Raw genomic sequence first — 25,295 nt, 5'->3', positions numbered from 1 at the left:
CTGCCTACACTGTGGGAGACCCGGGTTCAATCCCTGGGTTGGGAAAATCTCCTGGAGAAGGAAATGGCAACCCACTCCAGTATTCTTGCCTGGAAAACCCCATAGACAGAGGAGTCTGGTAGGCTACAGTCCATGGGGTCGCAAGAAGTCGGACACGGCAGAGCGACTTCACTTTCACTTTCACTTTCAAATATATGTGTAGGCTTCCCTGGTGGCTTAGAGGTAAAAAAATCCATCCACCAATGCCGGGGACATGGGTTCGATCCCTGGGTCAAGAAGATCACCTGGAGAAGGAAATGGCAAATAATCTCAGTATTTTTGCCTGGAGAATCCCATAGACAGAGGAGTCTGGCAGGCTACAGTCCACGGAATCACAAAAGAGTGAGACCTGACTTAACAACTTACAACAGCAAACATATGTGTGGGTCTCATAATGTGAGGGAGGAAGGAATGGGTACTCCTGGTTTCTAGCAGGCAGAGGCTGAGGATGCTACCAAATATCTTACAATGCACAAGAAAGCTCTCTCCCCTCAACACAAATTATCTAGCCCTAAATGTGGAATAATGCTGAAGCTGGAAAACTCTGATGTAAACAGTCCTTTATTATTTTTTAATTCTTTTTTTAAACTGACAGAACCTTTTATTTTTATAAATTTTTGGCCTGAAATGTTTTATTGAAATATAGTTGATTTATAGTGTTGTGTTAATTACTGCTGTATAGCAAAGTGATTTCAGTTATACATATATACAGATTATTTTTATGTTCTCTTCTATTATGGTTTATCACAGAATATTGAATATAGTTCTCTGGGCTATACAGTAGTATTCTGTTGGTCATCCATCCATATATAAAAGCTTACATCAGTGTCCCTCTTTCTTATCTACATATTTCACCTTCCCACATATGCCTCTAAAGCTACTGTTTCACTGAATCTTAAATTCTTCCTCCATTTCCTAATCCTTCATAGCATCACTTTGTCTTCCTACCTGACTTTTTTAATTCCTCCATCCTGTGTACTTTTGGTAACACATTTCTTACTTCATATGGCCTTTTTTCCGGGGGTGGGGGGTGGACAACACCACACTAAAAGAGTAAGCTTAAAACTTTTTGTTTTCTAATAGTACATGTATCTGTTTTATTGCCCGGTATCTTGCCACTTGTCTTTTCTGAATGTATCTCTGCCAATAACTCATCTCTATGAAAGAAGAGAAGATGTTTTATTTATTTAAATTCCTAAGAATCCTTTATATGTCAGGAGTTCAGTAAGTATTGCTGGTGGAGGGGAATGAATTGTTGAAATCTTGCTGTGATTAAAATCTTTGCTCCCTTTGGGATTCTCTGAACCAGCAGCTTGACAAACCCCTTTATTTTAATGTTGAAAGTACATAGGTCCAGAGAGGTAAATGATCAGCCCAAGTCACAAAGCTCTACTGTGGCAGAGTCAGAATTAGAACCCAATACCTTGTCTTTCTGTTACCCTGCATTTGTAACTATAGATCCCTCAATCGACATTTGGCACATAGGCAAGCCACTCTTTCTATATACGTTTCTAAAATGTTTTTCACAATTAGGAAATTAATTAAAAAGATAACATTTCAAAATTAAGAGTAAAAACAATATTTCACATCAGCTAATGAACAATACTCATATTGCGAATGAACAACACTCCTATAATTCTTCTTCGAATGTGTGGACTTTCAGGTTCATGTTAGAGATCTTGAGCTCCTTTTCCATTCTGTCAGCCTCTCACCTTACACTTTAGTTTCATCAAGTTAGACAACCCACATTCACAGTTGGGGGCTGTTTAAAATGTCAAACAGTTCCACATATTCAGATAAAACATAGATCCAGAAGCTACAGACCTTTTTTTTTTTTTTTGTCACAGTCTACTTTGCACCAAAGCTGATTATTATCCGAAGATGGAAGGTTAAATATTCCAACGTGGAAAATAATGACAAGTGGATTTTGAATCCCCTCTTTATTGTGTTTTCCATTCCCTGTCCTTGCATATATGGATTGTGTGTGTATGTGTTCCTAGAATCCCAAATTGGGTGTTTTGGCACTGAATTTAAAAAAAAAAAAATTTAGAAAACAGACAAACTATTAGTGCTTAAGCCCTTTACACCATAATGCTGGCATTTGGAGAAGTTTTAATATTTATAATAAAACCTAAATGAATGGTATGTCAGACCTGAAGACTGATCTATCCTAGATACTAAATATGACTGAGATACACAATTTATACACTCATAGAACATGATAGAATTATAACTGGTTTGATTAGCATTACATTTTTTAAAGTTTGTGCTTCTTTTTCTCAACAATCAGAATACACTAGGGTGGAAAAGCAAAGGACTGCTATGACTGCCCATTTCTGCTCAGAGTTCAGTAGTGCTTGCTCTAAGAAGAGGCCACTTTGAGAATAAGGGACTTATTCATCCACCTGCTGGGACCACCAATAGCAGAGGACCTTTATCTGTCAGCCTACTGCCTCGATATAAAGGTAATGACTCCTTCCAAGGGCAGCCTATATCCAACGTCTGATCTACATGGTTATAAAAAGTTGGCCCCTTTGCTTAGACTTAAGACAATTGTGAGAGCCACCTCTGGGCTTTCCCAGTGGCTCACTAGCAAACAATCCACCTGCAATGCAGGAGACATGGATTCAATCCCTGTGTTGGGAAGATCCCCTGGAGGAGGGCATGGCAACCCACTCCAGTATTCTTACCTATGAAATTCCATGGACAGAGGAGCTTGGTGGGCTATGGTCCACGGGGGCTGCAAAGAGTCTTCTGTCATGTATATGATTGAAGCGGCCAAGCATGCAACACACACAAGAGCCATCTCCGGTCCTCCAGAACACTCCAGAAAGTCAGCTGAAGTCATCAATGGCACTATTACCTTCTGCCTCCGCCTGACCCCACTTCCTTCCCTTCTTTGTCACAAATGCCAATTCCCAGAACACTCCTTCATGGACATAGCGAATGATGACGTCCTCACTCTCCCCAAGACTGCTTCCTGTGTTCTCCAAAGTGGAAACGTGTACTTGAGAACTGTTTCTTTCCTATGTTCCTTTTCATCAATACTGGGTCCAGAGCATCCTTGATAAGATATATAATTGTATTCCTTTGACATATTTTTCAGTGCTGAACGAAACAAAACATCGAGTTTTCTGCCACATAAGTAGTGGACTGTGACCAGTTGGGCTCTGGAATTGACCCCCTGGTGGCCAAGCTCCTGGACTGTACCTCTAACCTTGACCAAGTTATGATTTTCTCAGCTCTCAAGGAGAGAGAACACAGCAACCACTTCAGTATTCTTGCCTGGAGAATCCCGTGGACAGAGGAGCCTGGAGGGCTACAGCCCAGAGGGTCACAAACAGTTGGACACAACTGAAGTGAATTAGCATTCAGGTGGCGCAGGTGGTTAAGAATTTGCCTGCCAATACAGGAGATGCGAGAGACACGAGTTCAGTCCCTGGGTCGGGAAGATCTCCTGGAGAAGGAAATGGCAACCCGCTCCAGTATCCTTGCCTGAAAAACTCCATAGGCGGAGGAACCTGGCGGGCTACAGTCCATGGAGTCTCACAGCATCGGACACGACTGAGCACACATAACCAAGAACCATAGTATTTTGAGGCCAATAAATAAAATAGAACTCGTAAGGCACATAGCACAAAGGAAGCTCTCAGTAAATATTCGCTCTATTTTCTCTCATGTCTCTTCCTACTTGGCAAGAGCTGGTTCACACACTCTGACATCAATGATCTCAGTAGCTATAAACCACAGTATCTGCTGCCATGCCACTGATATTATATGACATCCAATAGTATCCTTTGATAAAGGGATTTTCAGGAGCTCATACTACTTTTTCTCCAAGCATAATATTTGTCATTAAATTTTATAAACCTGTCAACCATAATTTTATTGAAACAGTGCTTTGTTTTTGTCTCTTTTACTTTCTTTTTGTCAACAAGGAGAGAAATTCTTAGTGGCCTTTTCTTAGCCTTCAGACATAAAATTTGCCCACTGAATAGTGGAAAGCATGATTTAATGGTTGTTCTGAAAAAAGTATTGATAAAACTTCTAGTGTGTTGATCATACTTCCGCATGATTTGAAAAGCTGATGGCCCTATGCCACTATTTGACAAAGTTTTATATCAGCAAACAAGTGCTGACATCTCAAAGGAAAATGGCAGGTCAGTCCAACAGAACCAGATTTTCAGACATCCCGTGTCCTTATTTGCACTTTGCTTTCACAGCTCATGAAAATTCATCACGTTTAGAAATTCAGTTATCTCAGCACATGCAGCATCACATTCTATATTCTCATCTAAGCCCTGTTCACTATTTGTATTTACAATGTTATTCAGAGTTGTAGTATTTGCTTCACTATTGTCATCACTACTTTCACGCTTGAGTTAACAACTTTTGAGCCACTGAACCATTTCTGTGACTCAAGAATATAACACCTTAGAAAAGGAAGAATGAATCATGGAAATCTAACAAATGCAAACAAATATATGTACATGAAGTGAGAATGAGTTAGACAAAGTAAACCACACCCTGTTTATTGAATGAACCAGCAGGGAGGAAAAGGCCACTGCAGTCCTGGTAGAATAAGCTGAGTTTTTAAGAATATAATCACTAACCGTACCTTTCAAATTCAGCAATGTCTGTGAATAAATGATTTCTTGGCTTTTCCTCTGAAGCCATCACACTGCCTGCAGACCATATATGATGGACTTCTGCATCCGCAGAGACCAACAAACCACACTCTGAGATCCTGGTTCTACCAAAGCTGCTTCTGTAGCACTCCCCAGGTGAAGGCGCTGGTATCCATCTTGCCCAAAGTCAGGTGTTCCAGAGAAGGATCAGATTTGCTTTTTGAGTTGTAATTATGACAATGTGCAGCCGAATCTCCTTATTCTTCAACATTCAATAGTACACAACAGAATACAGGGCATCAATCGCTATTTACATCAATTAGTTTAATTTGTTAAGTGAATCCGACACTTTTCCTTATATTCCTGACTTGTTCACAAAATATAATAGATGGCCATAAGAATCTGTGTAAAATTTAGCTATACTGAAAAGGATTCTTCCCAAAATTAGGGATAGCTGGGCAAAAGCCTTGTGTACTTCAAGGATTCTGAATTCTGACTCCTATTCTGCAAATCATATTAATATATGATTGCTGTTGTTTAGTTGCTAAGTCATGTCTGATTCTTTGCAACACCATGTGTAGCCCACCAGGTTCCTCTGTCCATGGGATCTTCCAGGCAAGAATACTGGAGTGGGTTGCCATTTCCTTCCCCAGAGGATCTTTCCAACCCAGTGATGCCAAGCAGGGCCCAGTGGGGCTCCTGGACATGGAGCCCATTTTTGTCTGCCATTCCTTGCACGCAATACTCCAGCCTCTATGACCTTCTCCAAGTTCCAAAGGGCAGAAGAAGTAAAAGTCTCTCAATAGCGCCCAACTCTGAGATTCCATAGACTATAGCTAGCCAGGCTTCTCTGTCCATAGGATTCTCCAGACAAGAATACTCTAGTGGGTAGCCATTCCCTTCTCCAGGGGATCTTCCCCACCCAGGTATCAAACTCAGGTCTCTTGCATCGCAGGCAGATTCTTTACCATCTAGAGACAGTAACAGATGACTTAGCCTCTTTTTAACCTTATTTGCTCCTGCCTTATGAGCAAGGGAATAGATGTAGTTTTCTGGTGAAAAAGCAGATGTCAGAGAATAAAAATGAAGCATTCACAGAAGAATCTTTCTATGAAACCAAGATCCCAGGAATGTTCAAATACATGAATTTATGGCTACTTTCAATTCTAAATATAATAGCCCAAACTCATGGTTATTGAAATAAAAGTTGATGCCTAAAGTGGTAATATGGTTTCTCTTTTCCTCTCACCAGTTTAGTTCCCTCTTGTTCTCATGCCTGATAGGAGGGGAAATTTTTGGCCCCTAATGCTATACCACACGAGATCAAAGTGAATGAGAGGTTGGTCTGTCCATCTAATGGATGCTAGGAGCCACTGCTGATGGTCACCCCACTTTCAAACCAGACAGTAGATACTTGTGATGTGGATGGACCTGGAAGACACTAGTCACAGAAGGACAAATACTGCATGATTCTTATAGGGACATCCAAAATAGTCATATTATTATTAACAATAATATGTTTATTAATATTATTTTCTATAAATATAAACATAAATAATATGTTTATTAATATTATTAATAATAATAATATGACTATTTTGGTGCATGGGTGGTTCAGGGGTAGAATTCTCGCCTGCCACACGGGAGGCCCGGGTTTGATTACTGGCCCATGTAGCCACAGCAACCCCTTTGGGCTTCCTTGGTGGCTCAGATGGTAAAGCGTCTCTCTGCAATGCTGGAGACCCGGGTTTGATCCCTGAGTCGGGAAGATCCCCTGGAGAAGGAAATGGCAACCCGCTCCAGTACTCTTGCCTGGAAAATCCCATGGACAGAGGAGCCTGGTAGGCTACAGTCCATGGGGTTGCAAAGAGTCGGACACAGCTGAGTGACTTGACTTACTTAAAATAGTCATAGAGATTTCTAAATCAACAATAGAATGGTGGTTATCAGGGCATAGTGTGAGGACATATGAGGAGTGCTGTCCAATGGGTAAAAGTTACAGTCATACAAGAGGGGTCAGTTGCCGAGACCTACTGTACGACAGAGCCTGTCATCACCAGTGAGGTGCTGTGTGCTCAGAGGTTTGCTAAGAGGACAGTTCAGTTCAGCTCAGTCGCTCAGTCGTGTCCGACTCTTTGCGACACCATGAATCGCAGCACACCAGGCCTCCCTGTCCATCACAAACTCCCAGAGTTTACTCAGACTCATGCCCATCAAGTCGGTGATGCCATCCAGCCATCTCATCCTCTGTCGTCCCCTTCTCCTCCTGCCCCCAATCCCTCCCAGCATTGGGGTCTTTTCCAATGAGTCAACTCTTCGCATGCGGTGACCAAAGTATTGGAGTTTCAGCTTCAGCATCAGTCCTTCCAATGAACACCCAGGACTGATCTGCTTTAGGATGGACTGGTTGGATCTCCTTTTTAATATGCTATCTAGGTTGGTCATAACTTTCCTTCCAAGGAGTAAGTGTCTTTTAATTTCATGGCTGCAGTCACCATCTGCAGTGATTTTGGAGCCCAGAAAAATAAAGTCTGACACTGTTTCCACTGTCTCCCCATCTATCTGCCATGAAGTGATGGGACCAGATGCTATGATCTTACTTTTCTGAATGTTGAGCTTTAAGCCAACTTTTTCACTCTCCTCTTTCACTTTCATCAAGAGGCTCTTTAGTTCCTCTTCACTTTCTGACATAGGGTGGTGTCATCTGCATATCTGAGGTTACTGATATTTCTCTCGGCAATCTTAATTCCAGCTTGTGCTTCTTCCAGCCCAGCGTTTCTCATGATGTACTCTGCATATAAGTTAAATAAGCAGGGTGACAATATACAGCCTTGACGTACTCCTTTCCCTATTTGGAACCAGTCTGTTGTTCCATGTCCAGTTCTAACTGTTGCTTCCTGACCTGCATACAGGTTTCTCAAGAGGCAGGTCAGGTGGTCTGGTATTCCCATCTCCTTCAGAATTTTCCACAGTTTATTGTGATCCACACAGTCAAAGGCTTTCATGTAGTCAATAAAGCAGAAATAGATGTTTTTCTGGAACTCTGTTGCTTTTTCAGTGATCCAGCAGATGTTGGCAATTTGATCTCTGGTTCCTCTACCTTTTCTAAAACCAGCTTGAACATCTGAAAGTTCTCGGTTCACGTATTGCTGAAGTCTGGCTTGGAGAATTTTGAGTATTACTTCACTAGAGTGTGAGATGAGTGCAATTGTGTGGTAGTTTGAGCATTCTTTGGGATTGCCTTTCTTAGGAATCCCTTTCATTCTTAGGGATTGGAATGAAAACGGACCTTTTCCAGTCTTGTGGCCACTGCTGAGCTTTCCAAATTTGCTGGCATATTGAGTGCAGCACTTTCACAGCATCATCTTTCAGGATTTGAAATAGCTCAACTGGAATTCTATCACCTCCACTAGCTTTGTTCGTAGTGATGCTTTCTAAGGCCCACTTGATTTCACATTCTAGGATGTCTGGCTCTAGGTGAGTGATCACACCATTGTGATTATCTGGGTTGTGAAGATCTTTTTTGTATAGTTCTTCTGTGTCTTCTTGCCACCTATTCTTAATATCTTCTGCTTCTGTTAGGTCCATACCATTTCTGTCCTTTATTGAGCCCATTTTTACATGAAATGTTCCCTTGGTATCTCTAATTTTCTTGAAGAGATCTCTAGTCTTTCCCATTCTGTTGTTTTCCTCTATTTCTTTGCATTGATTGCTGAGGAAGGCTTTCTTATCTCTCCTGGCTATTCTTTGCAAATCTGCATTCAAATGGGAATATCTTTCCTTTTCTCCTTTGCTTTTTGCTTCTCTTCTTTTCACAGCTATTTGTAAGGCCTCCTCAGACAACCATTTTGCCTTTTTGCATTTCTTCTCCATGGGGATGATCTTGATCCCTGTCTCCTGTACAATGTCACGAACCTTCATCCATAGTTCATCAGGCTCTCTGTCTATCAGACTAGTCCCTTAAATCTATTTCTCACTTTCACTGTATATTCATAAGGGATTTGATTTGGGCCGTACCTGAATGGTCTAGTGGTTATCCCTACACTCTTCAGTTTAAGTCAGAATTTGGCAATAAGGAGTTCATGATCTGAGCTCCACAGTCAGCTCCCGGTCTTGTTTTTGCTGACTGTATAGAGCTTCTCCATCTTTGGCTGCAAAGAACATAATCAATCTGATTTTGGTGTTGGCATCTGGTGATGTCCATGTATAGAGTCTTCTCTTGTGTTATTGGAAGAGGGTGTTTGCTATGACCAGTGCATTCTCTTGGCAGAACTCTTTTAGCCTTTGCCCTGCTTCATTCTGTACCCAAAGGCCAAATTTGCCTGTTACTCCAGGTGTTTCTTGACTTCCTACTTTTGCATTCCAGTCCCCTATAATGAAAAGGACATCTTTTTTGGGTGTTAGTTCTAAAAGGTCTTGTAGGTCTTCATAGAACCATTCAACTTCAGCTTCTTCAGCGTTACTGATTGGGGCATAGGCTTGGATTACCGTGATATTGAATGGTTTGCCTTGGAAATGAACAGAGATCATTTTGTCGTTTTTGAGATTGCATCCAAGTACTGCATTTCGGACTCTTTTGTTGACTATTATGGCTACCCCATTTCTTCTAAGGGATTCCTCATGTCAAACTTAAGTTGTTCTTACCACAAAAACAAAGCAGAGACACAGAGAAACTTTTGGAGTTTAACGGTTATGTTTGTTACCTGGATTGTGTGTAAGTATATACATATGCCCAAACTCACCAGATGGCATACATTATTTATGTGCATTTTTTGTATACCAGTTATACCTCAATAAACTTGGAAAAAAAGATGGGGAGGGACTACCTGGGTGGTCCAGCGTCTAAGACTCCACGCTCTCAATGCAGGGGGCCTGGGTTCAATCCCTGATCAGGGAACTAAAAGATCCCTCATGCAGCTACTAAGACGCAGCACAACCAAATTAATTAATTAATTTAAAAATACAGGGAAATGGGTAGACAAGAAAGTGCTTTCTCTGGATGTTACCTTGTAGGATCCTGGAAGGTTGGATCAAGGTTACAGGGGCTGAGAATTAGAAAAGGCAAGCAGGAGTGCGTCAGGACAGATGGGACTCCAAGCTTCCTCGGAGCAAAGATGAACTGTGTTTGGAGTAAAGAGGGAGACCAGATGAGTGTCAGGGTGGCAACTGTGGACACTTCTGTAGATGCTGTGTTCACAATCAAGTAACAGGGCTGTGATCTTTCTGGAAAGGGTCCTGATCACACGGTGCTCAGTGGTGGAGAGGCAGGTTCCACTTACTAAGATGCACCATGTGTTTGAGGAAGTACCGTTTGGGGAGGCTGATCTCCTGGTTTCTCCACCCCACCGGCGCTGGCTGAGACCCAGCTTTAGGCTCCTCAGCTTTCCCCCAGCACCTGGTTCTGGTCCCAGTGGAGGCTGGAAATGCACTTCACACATCACAGCCCATGTTTTCCAAGGAGATTTTCACCTAAGGCTGAAAGGGAGCTTTTTATTTTTATTTTTTTTAATTGAATGTTTCTGTATCAACAGTGGAGACATTTAAAAAATTGCATACCTAGAAGAGAAAATAAAATTTCTTCCCAGAGCAAACATTTAAAGCACGTAACACAACTAAACGATGTTTAAACATGTTTATGTGAGAGGCAGAAAAAGGTATCATTCTTTCCTTAGCAGGAGTATAAAAAGGAAAATTCACTTTCTGGTTATAAAGACTTCTCCTCCAAGCCTCAATTTATATATTTGGAATGGGAATAACTCTCTTTGTGTCGCATAAACCAGAACATTTTTAAGAGGAGGCATAGAAAAAATAAAAGAGAAAATGACTTCCATCTCTATTGGCATGTGTGTTTTTTAAAAACAGTCTTCACTCTGGTATGAAAGTGTCATTATAGCTGTGTGGGATGACAAATTTCATTTTAGTTTCCTTATCTCGTCATATATTCACCTAGTGTTAACAAGTCATTGCTACTCCGACTTGATAGAGACAGCCACGAAAAATTCAAAATAATCATAAAAATCAAGGAACTGAGGTGTTTCAATATTTATAGCCCTGCCAGGTACCCTGCTGCTTTGAATGAGGTCTCTTACATGTGCCGTCTATGCCTCTAGCTATACCTGGCACAAATAGCTCATGTTCTAAACTCTCAAGCCTTGGGTGGATGGCGACTGACATCAGATCAGTGACAGTGGGACTCCCCCCACCCGCCTCACTCACACCTTGCTTTCTTTTCCCACTCGTATCCTGGGTTACTTTGTTTTTTATTGAAGTATTGTTGATTTACAATTTCATGTCGGTTTTAGGTATACAATAGAGTGATTCATATACATATATGTGTATATATTCTTTTTCAGATTCCTTTCCATCATAGGTTATTACAAGATATTGAGTGTCGTTCCCTGGACTATACAGTAGTTCCCTGTTGGTTATCAATTCTGCATATAGTAGTGTATATCTATTAATCCCAAACTCCTGCTAATTTCTCCTTCTCCCACCTTCTCGTTTGGTAAGCATAAGCTTTGTTTTCTACACACATTTCTTTTGTTTTAATGCACACGTAGAAATTATCAAATGCCAAATAGATTTAGAAATGTTAGGGCAGAAAAAGAGCATCAGCGGAGGAAAACCTTTGTGTGGGAATTCACAAGTGTCAGCTAAGGGCAGACCACACTCTTGCTGAGGCTGACTTTTGTGTTAATGTGAGTGTGTGCATGTACACATGTGTGTGAGAGAGAAAGAAGAGAAAACAAAAGGAAGGAGTATTGGTCAAGGCTGAAAGCAAAAGGAAAATTGCTGGCAGAAATCAGAACTGATGTAACTTGAAATGGTACAAGAGCAACCAGAAGGAGTCTACTAATTAGTCACTAGAGTCAGGTAGAAAAGGATTAAATAGAGGAAAACTTTCCAGGCTGACAGAATATGTGCAGATAAAGCAAGTCCAAATACTCCTTAAAGGATAACACAGTTTGAACCGAGAGAAAATACTGGAAAGCCTACATAGAAAGGAATGCCTTTTGCTTCTGATCAGGTGAATGAAAAGAAACCCAAGGAAGCTGAAAGATAACAAGAATGAGAAGAGAGAGAGAGGAGCTTCTTGAGACATCTCTACCTGGGTTGAAGGTCCAGATAGGAAGAAGTCAGAAAATAAAACATTGGAAATTGAGGTAAGTTGAATTCACGAACACAACCATGACAGAAATATATATCTACCAACACACAGGTGCCCCAACTTTATTGCATCCTGGAAAAATATGGTTCTTCCCACCAAGCTCTCTTTAACCATGTGTGTTAGTTTGAAAACCCACTAGGCTTCTAGGAGGCCAGGTAAAAAGAAGAGATGAAGTCAATTCCCATTCCAGTTTCTCATAATTTTGAAAAATGTTTCCAAGATCTGGTTTTTAGAGGAGAAACTCCTGAATCCTCCAGGGGTCATTTAGCTGCAAAAAGCAGGGAGCCTTCCCTGCAGAGTGCTCTGGCCCGTTTCACCACCTCCCTACCTTTGTAGCTCCAAGTTTGGAATAGTTTTTGCAGTGTTCCAGCCACTTTGGAAGTTCCCAGCAACTGCAAGCCCAAATTAGAGCCTAATGGATGTGGGGATATTAGAAGCAGAACAATAAGAAGAAATAGTACACTGTTATCCAAACCACAGTGGCCAGACCATCTTTCGTAATTAATCGTAAATGAACAAAGCTGCATCACTGTGTAATATTCCATGGATTATAGGACTGTTACTAGATATCCACAGCCCAGATACCCTGGTAAAATGTCATGTTAACACTACAGGTTATTCCACACCAGCTTATCAGTGGGTTGGAGCCATTTGGGCCAGAAGCCCACCCCTCAAGGTGGGATGTCTTTCAAGTCGTAGCCTGAATTTCATTGCCCCAGATATTTCATCTTCTAAAACCCATTTGGCCAGTCGTTCTCACTGTCCAATTGCTTAACCAATTTATCTTCTATAAATTTCACTCAATAGCTTGAGTCTTAGGTCTTCCACCTTTCTGCCCATCCCATCCTCTACTCTTGATATTTGTACAATTAGTCAGTTGGATAGGTGAAGTATTTGAGGAATAGCTCAAAAACTGCTTTTATTTTTCATAATTGTTTTCCTTTGGCATAAGCACGTTCAGTTTATTTTTTAAAAATTCTTCATTTAATTTAGCTGATTTGTGTGTTATCAACCCTTCTGTAACACTAATTTAGTCCCAGTCTTTTCAAAGGAGATCCATCCAATATCCAGTCATATAGAAATCTTTTATGTAAAAATGCAGAGGCGCATTCCTAAATGTCCACTGCAATGTTATTTTCATTGGTAGTTTCTTAATGTTAGTGATGACTCCTTTGATCATCTTTTTGTTGTTGTTGTTGTTTAGTCAATAAGTCATATCTGACTCTTCTGTGATGCCATAGACTGTAGCCTGCCAGGTCCCTCTGTCCATGGGTTTTCCCAGGCAAGAATACTGGAGTGGGTAACCATTTTCTTCTCCAGGGTAGCTTCCTGATCCAGGGATTGAACCCACATCTCCTGCTTTGCAGGTGGATTCTTTACTATGGAGCCACTGGGGAAGCCCCATCTTTATGTTACCTGTCAGAGAAAATGAAGTCACCAATTCTTTGTGGCTCCTTCAAAGGCTAGATGCTGCCAGGACAGAGCTTATTTCTCAATTTTCCAACTTTCTTTCTCTGCAGCTCTATCCTGCAAAACCTTATATTCTAGGATTTTTATTTCAAAAAGAAAGATACTAGCTCTGCAAATGCTCAAGCATCAGCTTTGATAGCACTGTGGGAGCACATTAAGGATGTGTTATAAAGCAGAAGACATATATCCTTTTATGTGTTGCGTATAATAAGGTTTACTGATTAGTCTAACTCACTGAGGCAAATCACTGCATAGTCTTAAAGGTCTACTGTTCAGTGCACCATAATTAAATTAAAGTTAAAGTACTGTAATTATTTAGAACCAGGATGCCATTTTTTTTTTTTTTTTACTGACTTTGTGAACTCATGGGCTCCAACGAATGCAGAGATAAAATAGCATAACACAAGTTGGCTATATATTATCTTGTCGATCTTCTATTTAGAATTAAATTACTCAGAAGTTCAGAGGTTAGTAAGAAACAGGAGAAATATCTTCTGTATAATAGTAGCTTTATGTTGGTTGAATTTAAATATAAATGGAGAGTATTAATGTGATTATTTACACATGGCATGCAAGTCTAAATATGCACATGCACACATAACAGTATACTCAAGTAGTCACCTCATCTTTACTGACGGCCTTTTCATGACAGGAACTATGCTATATATGAGGAGGGCATGGCAACCAACTCCAGTATTCTTGCCTGGAAAATCCTATGGACAGAGGAGCCTGGTGGGCTCTGGTTCATAAGGTCGCAAAGAGTTGGAAACGACAGAAGTGACTGAGCACACACACACAGCACACAGAGATGATATTATCTCAGTTTGGGTAACTCAGAGACAATGGAAATCCTGGCATGACCAAATGGAGCTCATTTATGAGGCTGCCTCATCATCATCCCCATTTCATCCCAATCTAGTCTTTCCCAACACTTTCAACTTGGTGAATGACCCCACTCTCTATTCAGCTGCAGAAGCCAGAAACCTAGGAATTACCCTTGATTCCTACTTTCCCCTCACCCTCCATGTTCAGTTCATTATTCAGTCGTATCCATTTTTATCTTCTATACATTTTTCTTTTCCTTAATTCTGACACCCATATTATAAAACTAGACCAAACCTATATCACACCTCATCTGGGTTGTGATAACTCTGACTTACCTTCCAGCTTTTATCCTTCTCCCTGAAGTGTTCTTAGAGCAAATATGCCTCTGCTACTTCCCTGCTTAAAACACATCCTTGGATTTCGACAGCCCTTAAGAAGAAAAAATAATTCTTTAATGTAACTCATGAAACCCAACCTGATTTTGTCCCCTCTGTTTCTTCAGGCTCACATTGCATCATCCTCTGTACTTCTCCTCAGTCCTTCTGCCAAACTGACTTCCCTCTGCTTCTTGAATGTATGTTCTATGCTCTTACCTGCCTCAGGACCTTTGCACATGCTGCTTACTAAGACTGACTGAACCATCCTTCCTTCATCCCCTTTCGCCTAGTTTATACCTAGAAATACAATCTTGCTGCTGCTTCCTCAGAGAAGCCTTTCTTGATCCCAACCCTGTTATACGCTCTCATAACATCCTCTTTTAACTCTATAGCACTTAGTTCATGAATATACATTTACACATGTGGTCCTTGGTTATTAGTTATCACTCTTACTTGATTACAAATTCTTAAGCATAGGAACCTTGTTTGTTTGTTTGTTTGTTTTCATTCTCCCTAACCCCAGCACTTAGCAAAATGCTATGTTTAGCAAATTTTTGACAACATTATTTGATTCTTACTCTGATGTATCTGTAACTGAATAGCCTCTCCAATTCTGTCCCCAAATACAGAAGGGGACAAATCTTCAATTTCTTTGGGAAAAAAAAGAATAGGGGAAACATAAAAAGTGTACAAAGTAGGAGTAGTTTCTTATTCGATGTATTTTGATGATCAGGAAAAAAGTGTCATTGACAAGTTATGATGCCTGGAATTTGCACACTTGGAGACTCTCCTTTGAGTTGAATCATATTTTCTAGAAACTCAAATCAGGTTGAAAACTTGTCACCTTAATTAGAATCATTAGTGCACATAAATCTAACAGGTAAGCAACAGAAAACAGATTCTAAAAAGAAAGCAGTCAAAAGGCAGGTAATTTTTCATCAAGGAAGAAGGATTTGAAACTCAATGAAAGTGTCAAAGCTTAAGACAATAATACTTGGGAAAGGCTGAGGCATGTACTAAAACTTGCCCAACCAGGTAGTAGTCAAGCTCCCCACAAGGGGGCGCACATAATCATAATTGTGTAACCTATAAAAATGAATCATCCGTGGCCCTTGAGTACCATTCAAAGATAGATCAATTTGGCATCCACAATAATAGAATAACATTTAATCTACTCAAATATATTTTAACCATCAAAGAAACAGCACATTTGTAATGTAAAACAAAACTTAAAAATCTTTATTCCCATCTGTCTCTCTCCATTTCACTCACTTGCCACAGCTGCTCTGGCATCCCATCTTCACATCTCCAAGCTCCCGCACATTCTGACAAACCCAGCTCTTGGAGACTTTCTTGTGTTTTTACCCCTCTCTTCTATGGCTCAGCTTTTTACCGTGTAGATAAATTTATCTGAGATCTCTGGCTGCTCTTTTCCCATCCCCCAGCTCCTCCAAACATCAGGAGCTAACCCAGCCAACATAAATCTCACTTCCTTAGAGTTTGAAACTAGAAAAGAGACTAAAAATATTTATTAATTAATGATACATTATTTAAAATTGCTATTATCACTCCCCCAGTTACTGCTAGAAACCATGTAATCTTATACTTAAAAAATTCTTTAAAACTTTTTTTTTTTTAAAAAAACTTTGCTTTCTATTTCCTAACTTATGAAGTAAGCTTCATGAACTTTCATGCTTTGGAAAACTATAATTTTCCCTCTTTGGGGTACTGGTTTCCGTGGTGGCTCAGACAGTAAAGAATTTGCCTGCAATGCAGGAGACCCAGGTTCAATCCCTGGGTCAGGAAGATCCCCTGGAGAAGGACATGGCAACTCACTCCAGTATTCTTGCCTGGAGAATTCCATAGACAAAGGAGCCTGGCGGGCTACAGTCCATGGGGTCGCAAAGACTCAGACACAACTGAGCGACTAACACTTGGGGGGTTGGAAGATGAGGGAGAGGGATACAGACCCTCTGGGGCCCTTTAATCATGTACTTTTTGGATAAAATGTACTTGAGTAGGACAGTATATTTGAGAACTCTGGGGGTGAGAAAGTAACAGGAGGTATTAGACTCTAAGATAAGAAGTCAGGGAAGATGACAATAGAATTGTTGGTAGAAAGAAGGATGCTAAGGACAGTCACCCAAGCTGTCATTTTTATTCTGCTGGGCCATGGCATGGAGGTATCAGAGAGGAGGCTCTGTTAGTGGAAGGGTTAGTTGCTCAGTCGTGTCTGACTCTGCAGTTCCATGGACTGTAGACCACCAGGCTCCTCTGTCCATGGAATTTTCCAGGCAAAAATACTCAAGTGGGTTGCCATTCCCTTCTCCAGGGTATCTTCCCAACCCAGGACTCAAACCCAGGTCTCTCTCTTGCATGGCTGGCAAATTCTTTACCATCTGAGCTATCAATAATTCATAGGGTTGTGGAAAATTGCCTTGAGATAATAAATCCAAAACGGAAGATCCAAAATATTTATCACCCTCATTATACACAGATGAGCTACATGTTTTCAGAAAGAAGAGATGGTCCCTTGATGAAACCTCCTCTAAAGGTCTGGTTGTCCTGGGCTCAGCCATGAAATTAAAAAATGCTTGCTCCTTGGAAGAAAAGCTATAACAAACTTAGCATATTCAAAATCAGAGGCATTACTTTGCCAACAAAGGTCCATCTAGTCAAGGCTATAGTTTTTCCAGTAGTCATGTATGGATGTGAGAGTTGGACCATAAACAAAGCTGAGTGCCGAAGAATTGATGCTTTTGAACTGTGGTGTTGGAGAAGACTCTTGAGAGTCCTTTGCGTGGTAAGGAGATCAGACCAGTCAAACTTAAAGGATATCAGTCCTGAATATACATTGGAAGGACTGATGCTAAAGCTGAAGTTCCAATACTTTGGCCACCTGATAGAAAGAACTCACTTATTTGAAAAGACCCTGATGCTGGAAAAGATTGAAGGCAGGAGTAGAAGGGGACGACAGAGGATGAGATGGTTGGATGGCATCACCAACTCAATGGATGTGAGTTTGAGTAAGCTCCAGGAGTTGGTGATGGACAGGGAAGCCTGGTGTGCTACAGTCCATGGGGTCACAAAGAGTCAGACACGACTGAGCAACTGAACTGAACTGAGCTGAACTGAACTGAAATCCTCCAAGTAATGTAGATTTCAAAGAACACCATCCTTTCTGCAGTGAACACATTTAACGATTTTCTCATTTGATACCTAATGAGATTCTTCAAACTAACTGCAGGCTTACAGAATTTTGAAAGGAGACAGAAACATTAAGAAAATAAACCATGGCAATGATTCCATGCTGGGGAAAATTGAATACCATACGTTTGGTCCCAGAAATCTTGTCTTAAATACGGTGGTAACCAAAGTCTCATCAAATTATTTAAAAAAGCATTTTAATAGAGAAATGCTCCATCATAACAGAGCTTCACAGCTCTGCATTTCTTGCAGACAGACCTGGCTATTGAAAAGATCAGTTAAATGCAAGTTACTACTGCTACATTTTTAATTTACATTTCCAGTGAAATTTCTGGTAAAATACTTACAGCATGGTCTCCATTAGATCATGGACTTTCATTACCCAGAAAAGCCTAGGAAATATATCCTAGCAGTTCTCTAGTTTAATTATAGACTGTTCTACTCTCTACATAACCATAATGGTTTTTGACATGATACTTCTCTAGTACAATATATTTGAAATAAACAGCATATGTAATCTCATTCCATTACAAACCCTCACATTAAAAAGTAAAATGATGCTATTCATCTTAACTTCCAGGCTTATTCGTCAAATTATTTTTCAAAGAAAGAGAGAGGGAAAAAAAAGAAAATGAAGGGAAGGAAACCTGCTAATGGTCTGATATTAAATTTAACAGCTGTTGAGAGGCCATTGCAGCGAATCTCTATAACTTAGTAGGGAGACTCTATGTGGACAATTGCACAATCAATTGTTTTGTTCGTTAATAGGATGCGGGTGCCAAAAGATAAACTATTTGGGTTCAAAGGGCAGTGAATTCATTAAAATAAGTTCCTAATAAAAGTGATTCAATCTTTGTATTTAGCTTTTAATACAAAAAATTAATTAACATTTGCTTTATGAGACCTGACCTCCCCAGGGAAATATAATCAATTTTCCCAATACAGGATGGATTCTGCAGAAGACATAATTTCTTATTGTGGTGCAAATCAATCATGTCAGTGGTGCAGGAGAACTGTAAACGATGCACAAAACTATTAAACTCTAGGCTCTTTAGAAGCCACTTGTCAACGCCATAGTATATAGATATACACTTATAGTGGAGACCGTTTAATTATAATATTGATTAACTTATTGCAGCTCTTGGCATAACACATGGTGATGGTGTGCTATCCAGAAGGAATACAAGCCACCTGAAAACATCTATGGTTTTGCAAATGTAATTTCACAAATTGTGTTAATTATAGCAGCATGATGCATGCCTCTACTGCAAAGACTAAAGAAACATGAAGATTTTTAGGTTGAGGACTATAACTCAACAACAAAGTCTAGATGATTTTAGTCCATTTTTAAATCTTTATGTTTTGTTCATTTGAATCATTCCTTTTTATTTTAGTGTGTCCTTGATTTCTTTTTTATTGAGGTAAAATTCACATGACATGGAATTCACTATTTTAACTATTTTGAGTGTATAATATAGAATATAATATTATTTGCAATGTTCTACAACCATTACCCCTAATTCCCAAACATGTTTGTCACCCAAAAAAGATACAGTTTCTGTTAAGCATATAAATGGAATCAGGCTTTTTGTATCTGTCTTCTTTCATTTGGAACACTGTCTTCAAGATTCATCCATGTTGTAGCATGTATCAATATTTTATCCCGTTTATGGCTGAATGGTATGCCATTCTACAGATTTAACAAATCCAAGGTCATGAACAAGTTGAAATTTTCTAGTGCCATGGGCTTTATATTTACTGTTCAAACCCCTAAATTTTAAAAAGAGAGCAAGAGTTGTGGGTTAATTTAGTACACATGATTCATTTCCATTTCGCATCCAGACATGTTTGATTTTTTTTTTAACTGAATGCTTCAATAGCAAACTCCTCAAGTGGAGTTATAAACAGGAGAGGTAATTTTTTTTTTCAAAATATAAAAAGAAAGGAAGAGGAAGATATGAGATAAAAAGCACATGAGATTGTTTACCAAGTTGGAGCTGATAAATTTATACATTCAAGAAAAAGTTCAGCTCCCCTGGTGATATCCATCCCACTTTTTCATTTATCCCTCATTTTGCCTAGTCATGTGTCTTTAACCAAATATCTACTCAATATATATTTGTCAGATTAATATTATCATTGCAAATGATGGGAATGCCAGCTTAGTCTGTAAATTACTCCATTCCCCTCTGGACATGAACAGAAGAATAACATCAAGGGTATTATCATAAACCCTATCATAAATTAAAGACAATAACAGTGCTTTGAGTTTGTAAATCAATGAGACTCTCATTTAATGGCCTCTGTTTTCTTTATGAAGTGCAAAGTATCATTTTGAAAGTGAAATAGATGGTGATGGGTCTAAAGTTCACACCAGATACTGCTCTCTGTGAACGACATTTGATAATTACAACAGACCGTGAGACAACAGCTTTTAAATTCCCATTATACAGATAAGGGAATGGAGTCACAGAAAAAAAATATTGATTAACTTGTCCCAGGTCTCACTTCTGAGAAGTGGTAAACAGGGATTTAGTCAGTCAGATCCCAGAGTTTGTGCCCTTAACCACTACACTAATCCCCTTCAGTTGAGTTTATAATTATGAATCTATGGATGCAGATCTTTGTAATTGTGTGGATTTTCTCCTCCAAAGCTCTTCAGTCCAGATATGGGCACTGATAATATGGCGTTCCAGACTTGGGATTTTGACAGGCAGATGTATTAGCAAAATAAGAGGGTAGGGAGGAGGATGAATAAGAAGAGAATGACTGCAGTGATGGACCCTAGACACTGTTTAGGGAAGAAAGGACAGGCAGGAGGTGACTGGGTAGTGGTGAGGAAGGACCTCCAGGTCTCAATGATACCTCAGAGCTGGGACTGTGAGTAGCTAAGTGAGAGAGCTTTTCGGGTAAAAGATGGTGCTCAGAAAGTAGGGTCTCTGAGTACAAGCTCTCACTTGTGGAACAATTTGGCCCCATGTGTGGAAGTCTGAAGTCAGCTGGAAATGACAATCAGCTGGAGAGATTTCACAACTTGAGAGTCCAGACTGGACTGGATGAGTCCATGTGAAATGGATGTCCCCATGGGTTGGAATCTGGTGAAGTGAAGGTGTCTGAGCAGTCAAGCCTTGAATTCACTCACTGTTAGTCTGCTCAGACCCCTTGTTTTCATCCATCCTAAGGATTTGTCCTTTGTCTTTGTGGCTTACTTAAGAGAGCTAACCTAAAATTATTCGTCACAGCATTCTTACAGTTGGGCTTCTGTGAATCCAAAAAAATCTCATTTTTCAGCACTCCAATTCAGGGAGAAGAAAAGAGATGCACAAAAGTTTATTCATGGTGTATTCTTATTTCCAAACATTTTATTCTTGAGCTTGCCACCTGGGAGAGTTCTGACTTAAGAAGTAGGGATATGAGGGCTCTGAGGATTTCTAGTCACAATTTTATTACAATTTGCTTGTTTTCTCTATTACCAGACTCAGGAGTCTCTATAGTAAGAAGCTCAGTAGGGAAAGCACGCTTTGAAGATTTTTCTTTCCCTCCCCTCCCCAGCCAAGCCCAACATGCATTATTTACTTAAAAGCCTAAGCCATTAGCCACAGCCCTCTCAGTAAATACCGATGGTTTGTCTTTCCCATAATTGTAAGGGACTAACTCTGTGTTCTCCCTGGCATAGAGAGAAAGGGACTTGCCCTATAAAACTCAGTTCTCATGGAACCATGGCTGGGTGCTTGAGAAATTTCACATCCTAGGAGAAACATCGGTTCAGCTAGTCTAAACGAAAAGCCTTGGCAAACATTTTCTGAAGCTCTGCCCTGCTCCATCATACCCTCACTTTGGAGACGCATCCAAGAATCCATATAGACCATGTGGGAGCCAGCAAGCCCTGAGGGGACTGGCAAACCTCCGCAGCTACACACCAAGCTGACAGGAACCATCTGACAAGCAGGATGCCCGTGTGCTCAAGAGACAAGAGCCATACGGTGAGATCAAAGGAGCTGAGCATCACCCATCACTCAGAGCCATGATGACAAATCAGTCAGACCCAGGATCACGTGGAGACAGATGAGCCAAGTCCCTGCAACCCATGACCAGTCTCCAGCATCCGCATGCGACTTCCTCACCCATCACAGACAATCATTCCCACATAGCCTGACTGGGAAGGTGAGCTTTCAACAGACGGGGCTCCCCATTCCACCATCACTGGGGTACCTGAGAAGTTTATCCCAGGGAAAAAACTCACAAATCTTTTATGACTGACTATCCTTGGGTGGTGGGGATTCCCTGGTAACTCAGACAGTAAAGAATCCGCCTGCAATGCAGAAGACCCAGGTTTAATCCCTGGGTTGGAAAGATCCCCTGGAGAAGGACATGGCAACCCACTCTAGTGTTCTTACCTGGAGAATTCAATGGACAGGGGAGGCTGGCAGGCTATAGTCCATGGGGTCACAAAGAATTGGACACAACTGAGAGACTAACATTTTCTACTTTCATCATTGGGTGATAGAGGTATGGGGAGCTGGTATTTCCTTCTAATTTCCAAATTTTCTATTTCTTTTCTAATAAGCATGCATATTATAAAAGAACTATAAGCTTATTTATCCTTGACTCCCCTTACCTTCAAACAAGGTCTTTTTAACGATTTTATGTATAACTTAGGACAGACGGGAAAGCACTTCTAGCAAAACCTGACTCAGGATTTCTGGCCAAAGAAGGAAAGCTTCTGCAGTGACATTTCATTCTATTGAAGTAGTGCCCCTTCCCCCCAGAGGAGTCCATCAGTGGAGTCCATCAGTGAACTGGAATGTTCTCAGCACAGGGGAGAAACATGTGAGAGATTACAACAACATCAACTGTAACACCTGTCAGAAAAATCTTACAGTATTCCTTGGGATATTTAGACACCTTCCCCTTAAGTCTTAGTTGCTCAGTCATACCTGACTCTTTGCAACACCATGAACTATAGCCCACCAGGCTCCCCTGTCATGGAATTCTCAGGCAAGAATACTGGAGTGGGTAGCCATTTCCTTCTCCAGGGGTTCTTTCTGACCCAGGGATCAAACCTGGGTCTTCTACATTGCAGGCAGATTTTTTTTACCATCTCAGCCTCCAGGGTAAAAACTAAACTGAATCAAATCCTCCTCCTTACTCCACCTCTACTCAAATTGCTTTTGACGACTGGATAGCAACGCCCGGCCCCCATGTGTGAGACGCCAGCTTTTGGAAGCCAGATTTTGTTTTTATCATGTTTTTATAAATGAATTTTATGCAATTCATTTACCTAAGATTTGACCAATCTATCTATGCTCAGTAAAGGAAACCTTTTTATCTTCATATCATGGTTTGAGGTTGGATGCTCCGTAGCTTCAGTCATGTGTGACTCTTTGCAACCTTATGGACTGTAGCCCACCAGGCTCCTCAGTCCATGGGATTCTCCAGGCAAGGATACTAGAGTGGGTTGCCATGCCCTTCTCCAGGGCATCTTCCTGACCCAGGGATCCATCCCACGTCTCCTGTGACTCCTACATTGAAGGTGGACTCTTTAGAGCTGAGCCGCCAGGGAAGTCCTCGAGGTTGGGGAGAAGATGAAAAAGAGCTAGAAATAAAGTATAGATAGGCAAATACTTAAAGGAAGAAAAGACATTCATTCAAAATGCATTCAAACTTCCTAAATCTAAAGTATTCTGAGTGCAGGTCATCTTCAGTTCTGATATAATTAACATATGACCTGACCTCACCCTCCCTACCCCTAGAAAAAAGATGCCAGGAAGAGCAGCAGGTATACATTCAGGGCCTATAAACTCTTGGATATGGAAACTTTGAAAAAGTTTTAGTAGAATGAAACCTCTCAAGATTAGAAATGCACCCTTTTTGTTAATTTAGAAGAACTTGATAATCATCCTCCTTATCTCTGCCACAGGGGAGCTGTTTCTCTTTAAACTAGGACAAATTTACATAAATTAAAATCTTGCTTTGTTAAGCTTTGAGTTTCAGAGGAGAAGGGAGGGAGGTCTATTAATAATCTACAGTTCTTAGGTATCTACTGCAGGCTGGTGCTGTGGTATTTGATTAGGGCATGTACCTCGCTTCATTTTTGTCAAACCCTCTGAGTCAGGAACACTGAGGTTCAGTGGCTAGTGACTTGCCCAAGGTCACTTAAGAGACAGGCTCAAACTCAAGGTCTATTTGAGTCTAAAGCCTCTAACCCCTTTCTCCTTTAGCAGTCTTAAGGGTACTTAAGGGTATTTTCCCCATGAGTGCCAATAACTAGTATGATTGGAATTCTGAATCATGTGCATTTAGCCTTATGAAAAAAAGGAGATAATACAAGAAAATTAAGACCACTGCATGTAACAAATTCATTGTAGCAGGTTTGCCTAGCCTGATGACTGACACCTTCAATATGAAGTTCTCTTTTCAAATGCCACCAGTTATCTACTCTATTATTTAAACATTTTTAAAACATTCTAAGTTATTTCTCTTTCAGCTATAATAACTTTTTAAAGGACTTTCTAGTATTGCTTAAACATGTAGGCTTTCTCCTTCAGAGCTCTAACAACTTCTATGTAAAACAAACTCATTCACATGCTCCGAACTTATTCCCCTTGCTCCCCATTTTCACTCGTTTAGAAAAGTCTAAGCCAGGTTTTCAAAATGGCTTTTCCTAGTTTTTCATCTTTTGAGATTTAAATTTTTAATTTATGTCTTTGGTACCCCAGGCCTTCTCGTTTCCTAATTTATTTTTCACTTACTTCAAGCCATCAATATATCCCTGCCCTCGGGTTTTGATTTATACTGCCCGGGAACATAATCCAATCATGAATCTTCCTTGGGAATGCCAACATGGCATGAGAGAGAGAGCTTACTTTAATGATCTTTTTAGAGTAGAAAACAAAAGGCAAAGAAATCAGTGGAACTTTAAAAACACTATTAAGCAAACTCACTAAGCCTATAGGAACTTCAGAAACTTGGCTCTTCTCTAAATTCAAAATTGAAAGCAACAATCCTTTGAACTATGGCTCTTTGCTAGTCTCTCATTTTTATGCACATTAGTTGGTATTGACCAGTTGAAGTTATAAACGAAAGACCCAAAATAGCCATCTTTTTTTCCCACCTCCACTCCAGATCCTGGGTGCATCTCCGCTGAACCCAGGCACTTCCTGTGTTACTTGACCAGGCGAACGTATCCCAACCTGTGTGCTATGCCTCACTGCTAACCAAACATGAGTACCTTCTGAGTCACATGGTATTTGTGTTGATTCTTCATGTTGTCAGTCACAGAACTCAACAGTGGTGATTCATCTAAGGAGAATATTTGTTAGTGGGAAGTTGTGGTACCTCCCAGTCACAAGCAAGCCTCAGACAGGGGAGGAACCAGGGAGTCTCCAGGGGCGTAAGCTGTAAGAATTCATAGATCTTCTAACCACCGTTCTATGTACTGGTTGCGATCCTAACTTTTTTATTTAGTGGAGTATAGCAGGTGCCTTCCCCCTCTCAGTTTAGATAATTGGGGGGGGGGGGCAGTTGAAAGACACCAGGATATATCTACCCAGAGTCTAGATACTAGGTGGGGCTTGGTTG

Source organism: Cervus canadensis, chromosome 24, assembly GCF_019320065.1.
Source record: "Cervus canadensis isolate Bull #8, Minnesota chromosome 24, ASM1932006v1, whole genome shotgun sequence".
Lineage (NCBI taxonomy): Eukaryota > Metazoa > Chordata > Mammalia > Artiodactyla > Cervidae > Cervus > Cervus canadensis.
Note: the sequence above shows the minus strand (reverse complement) of the source record.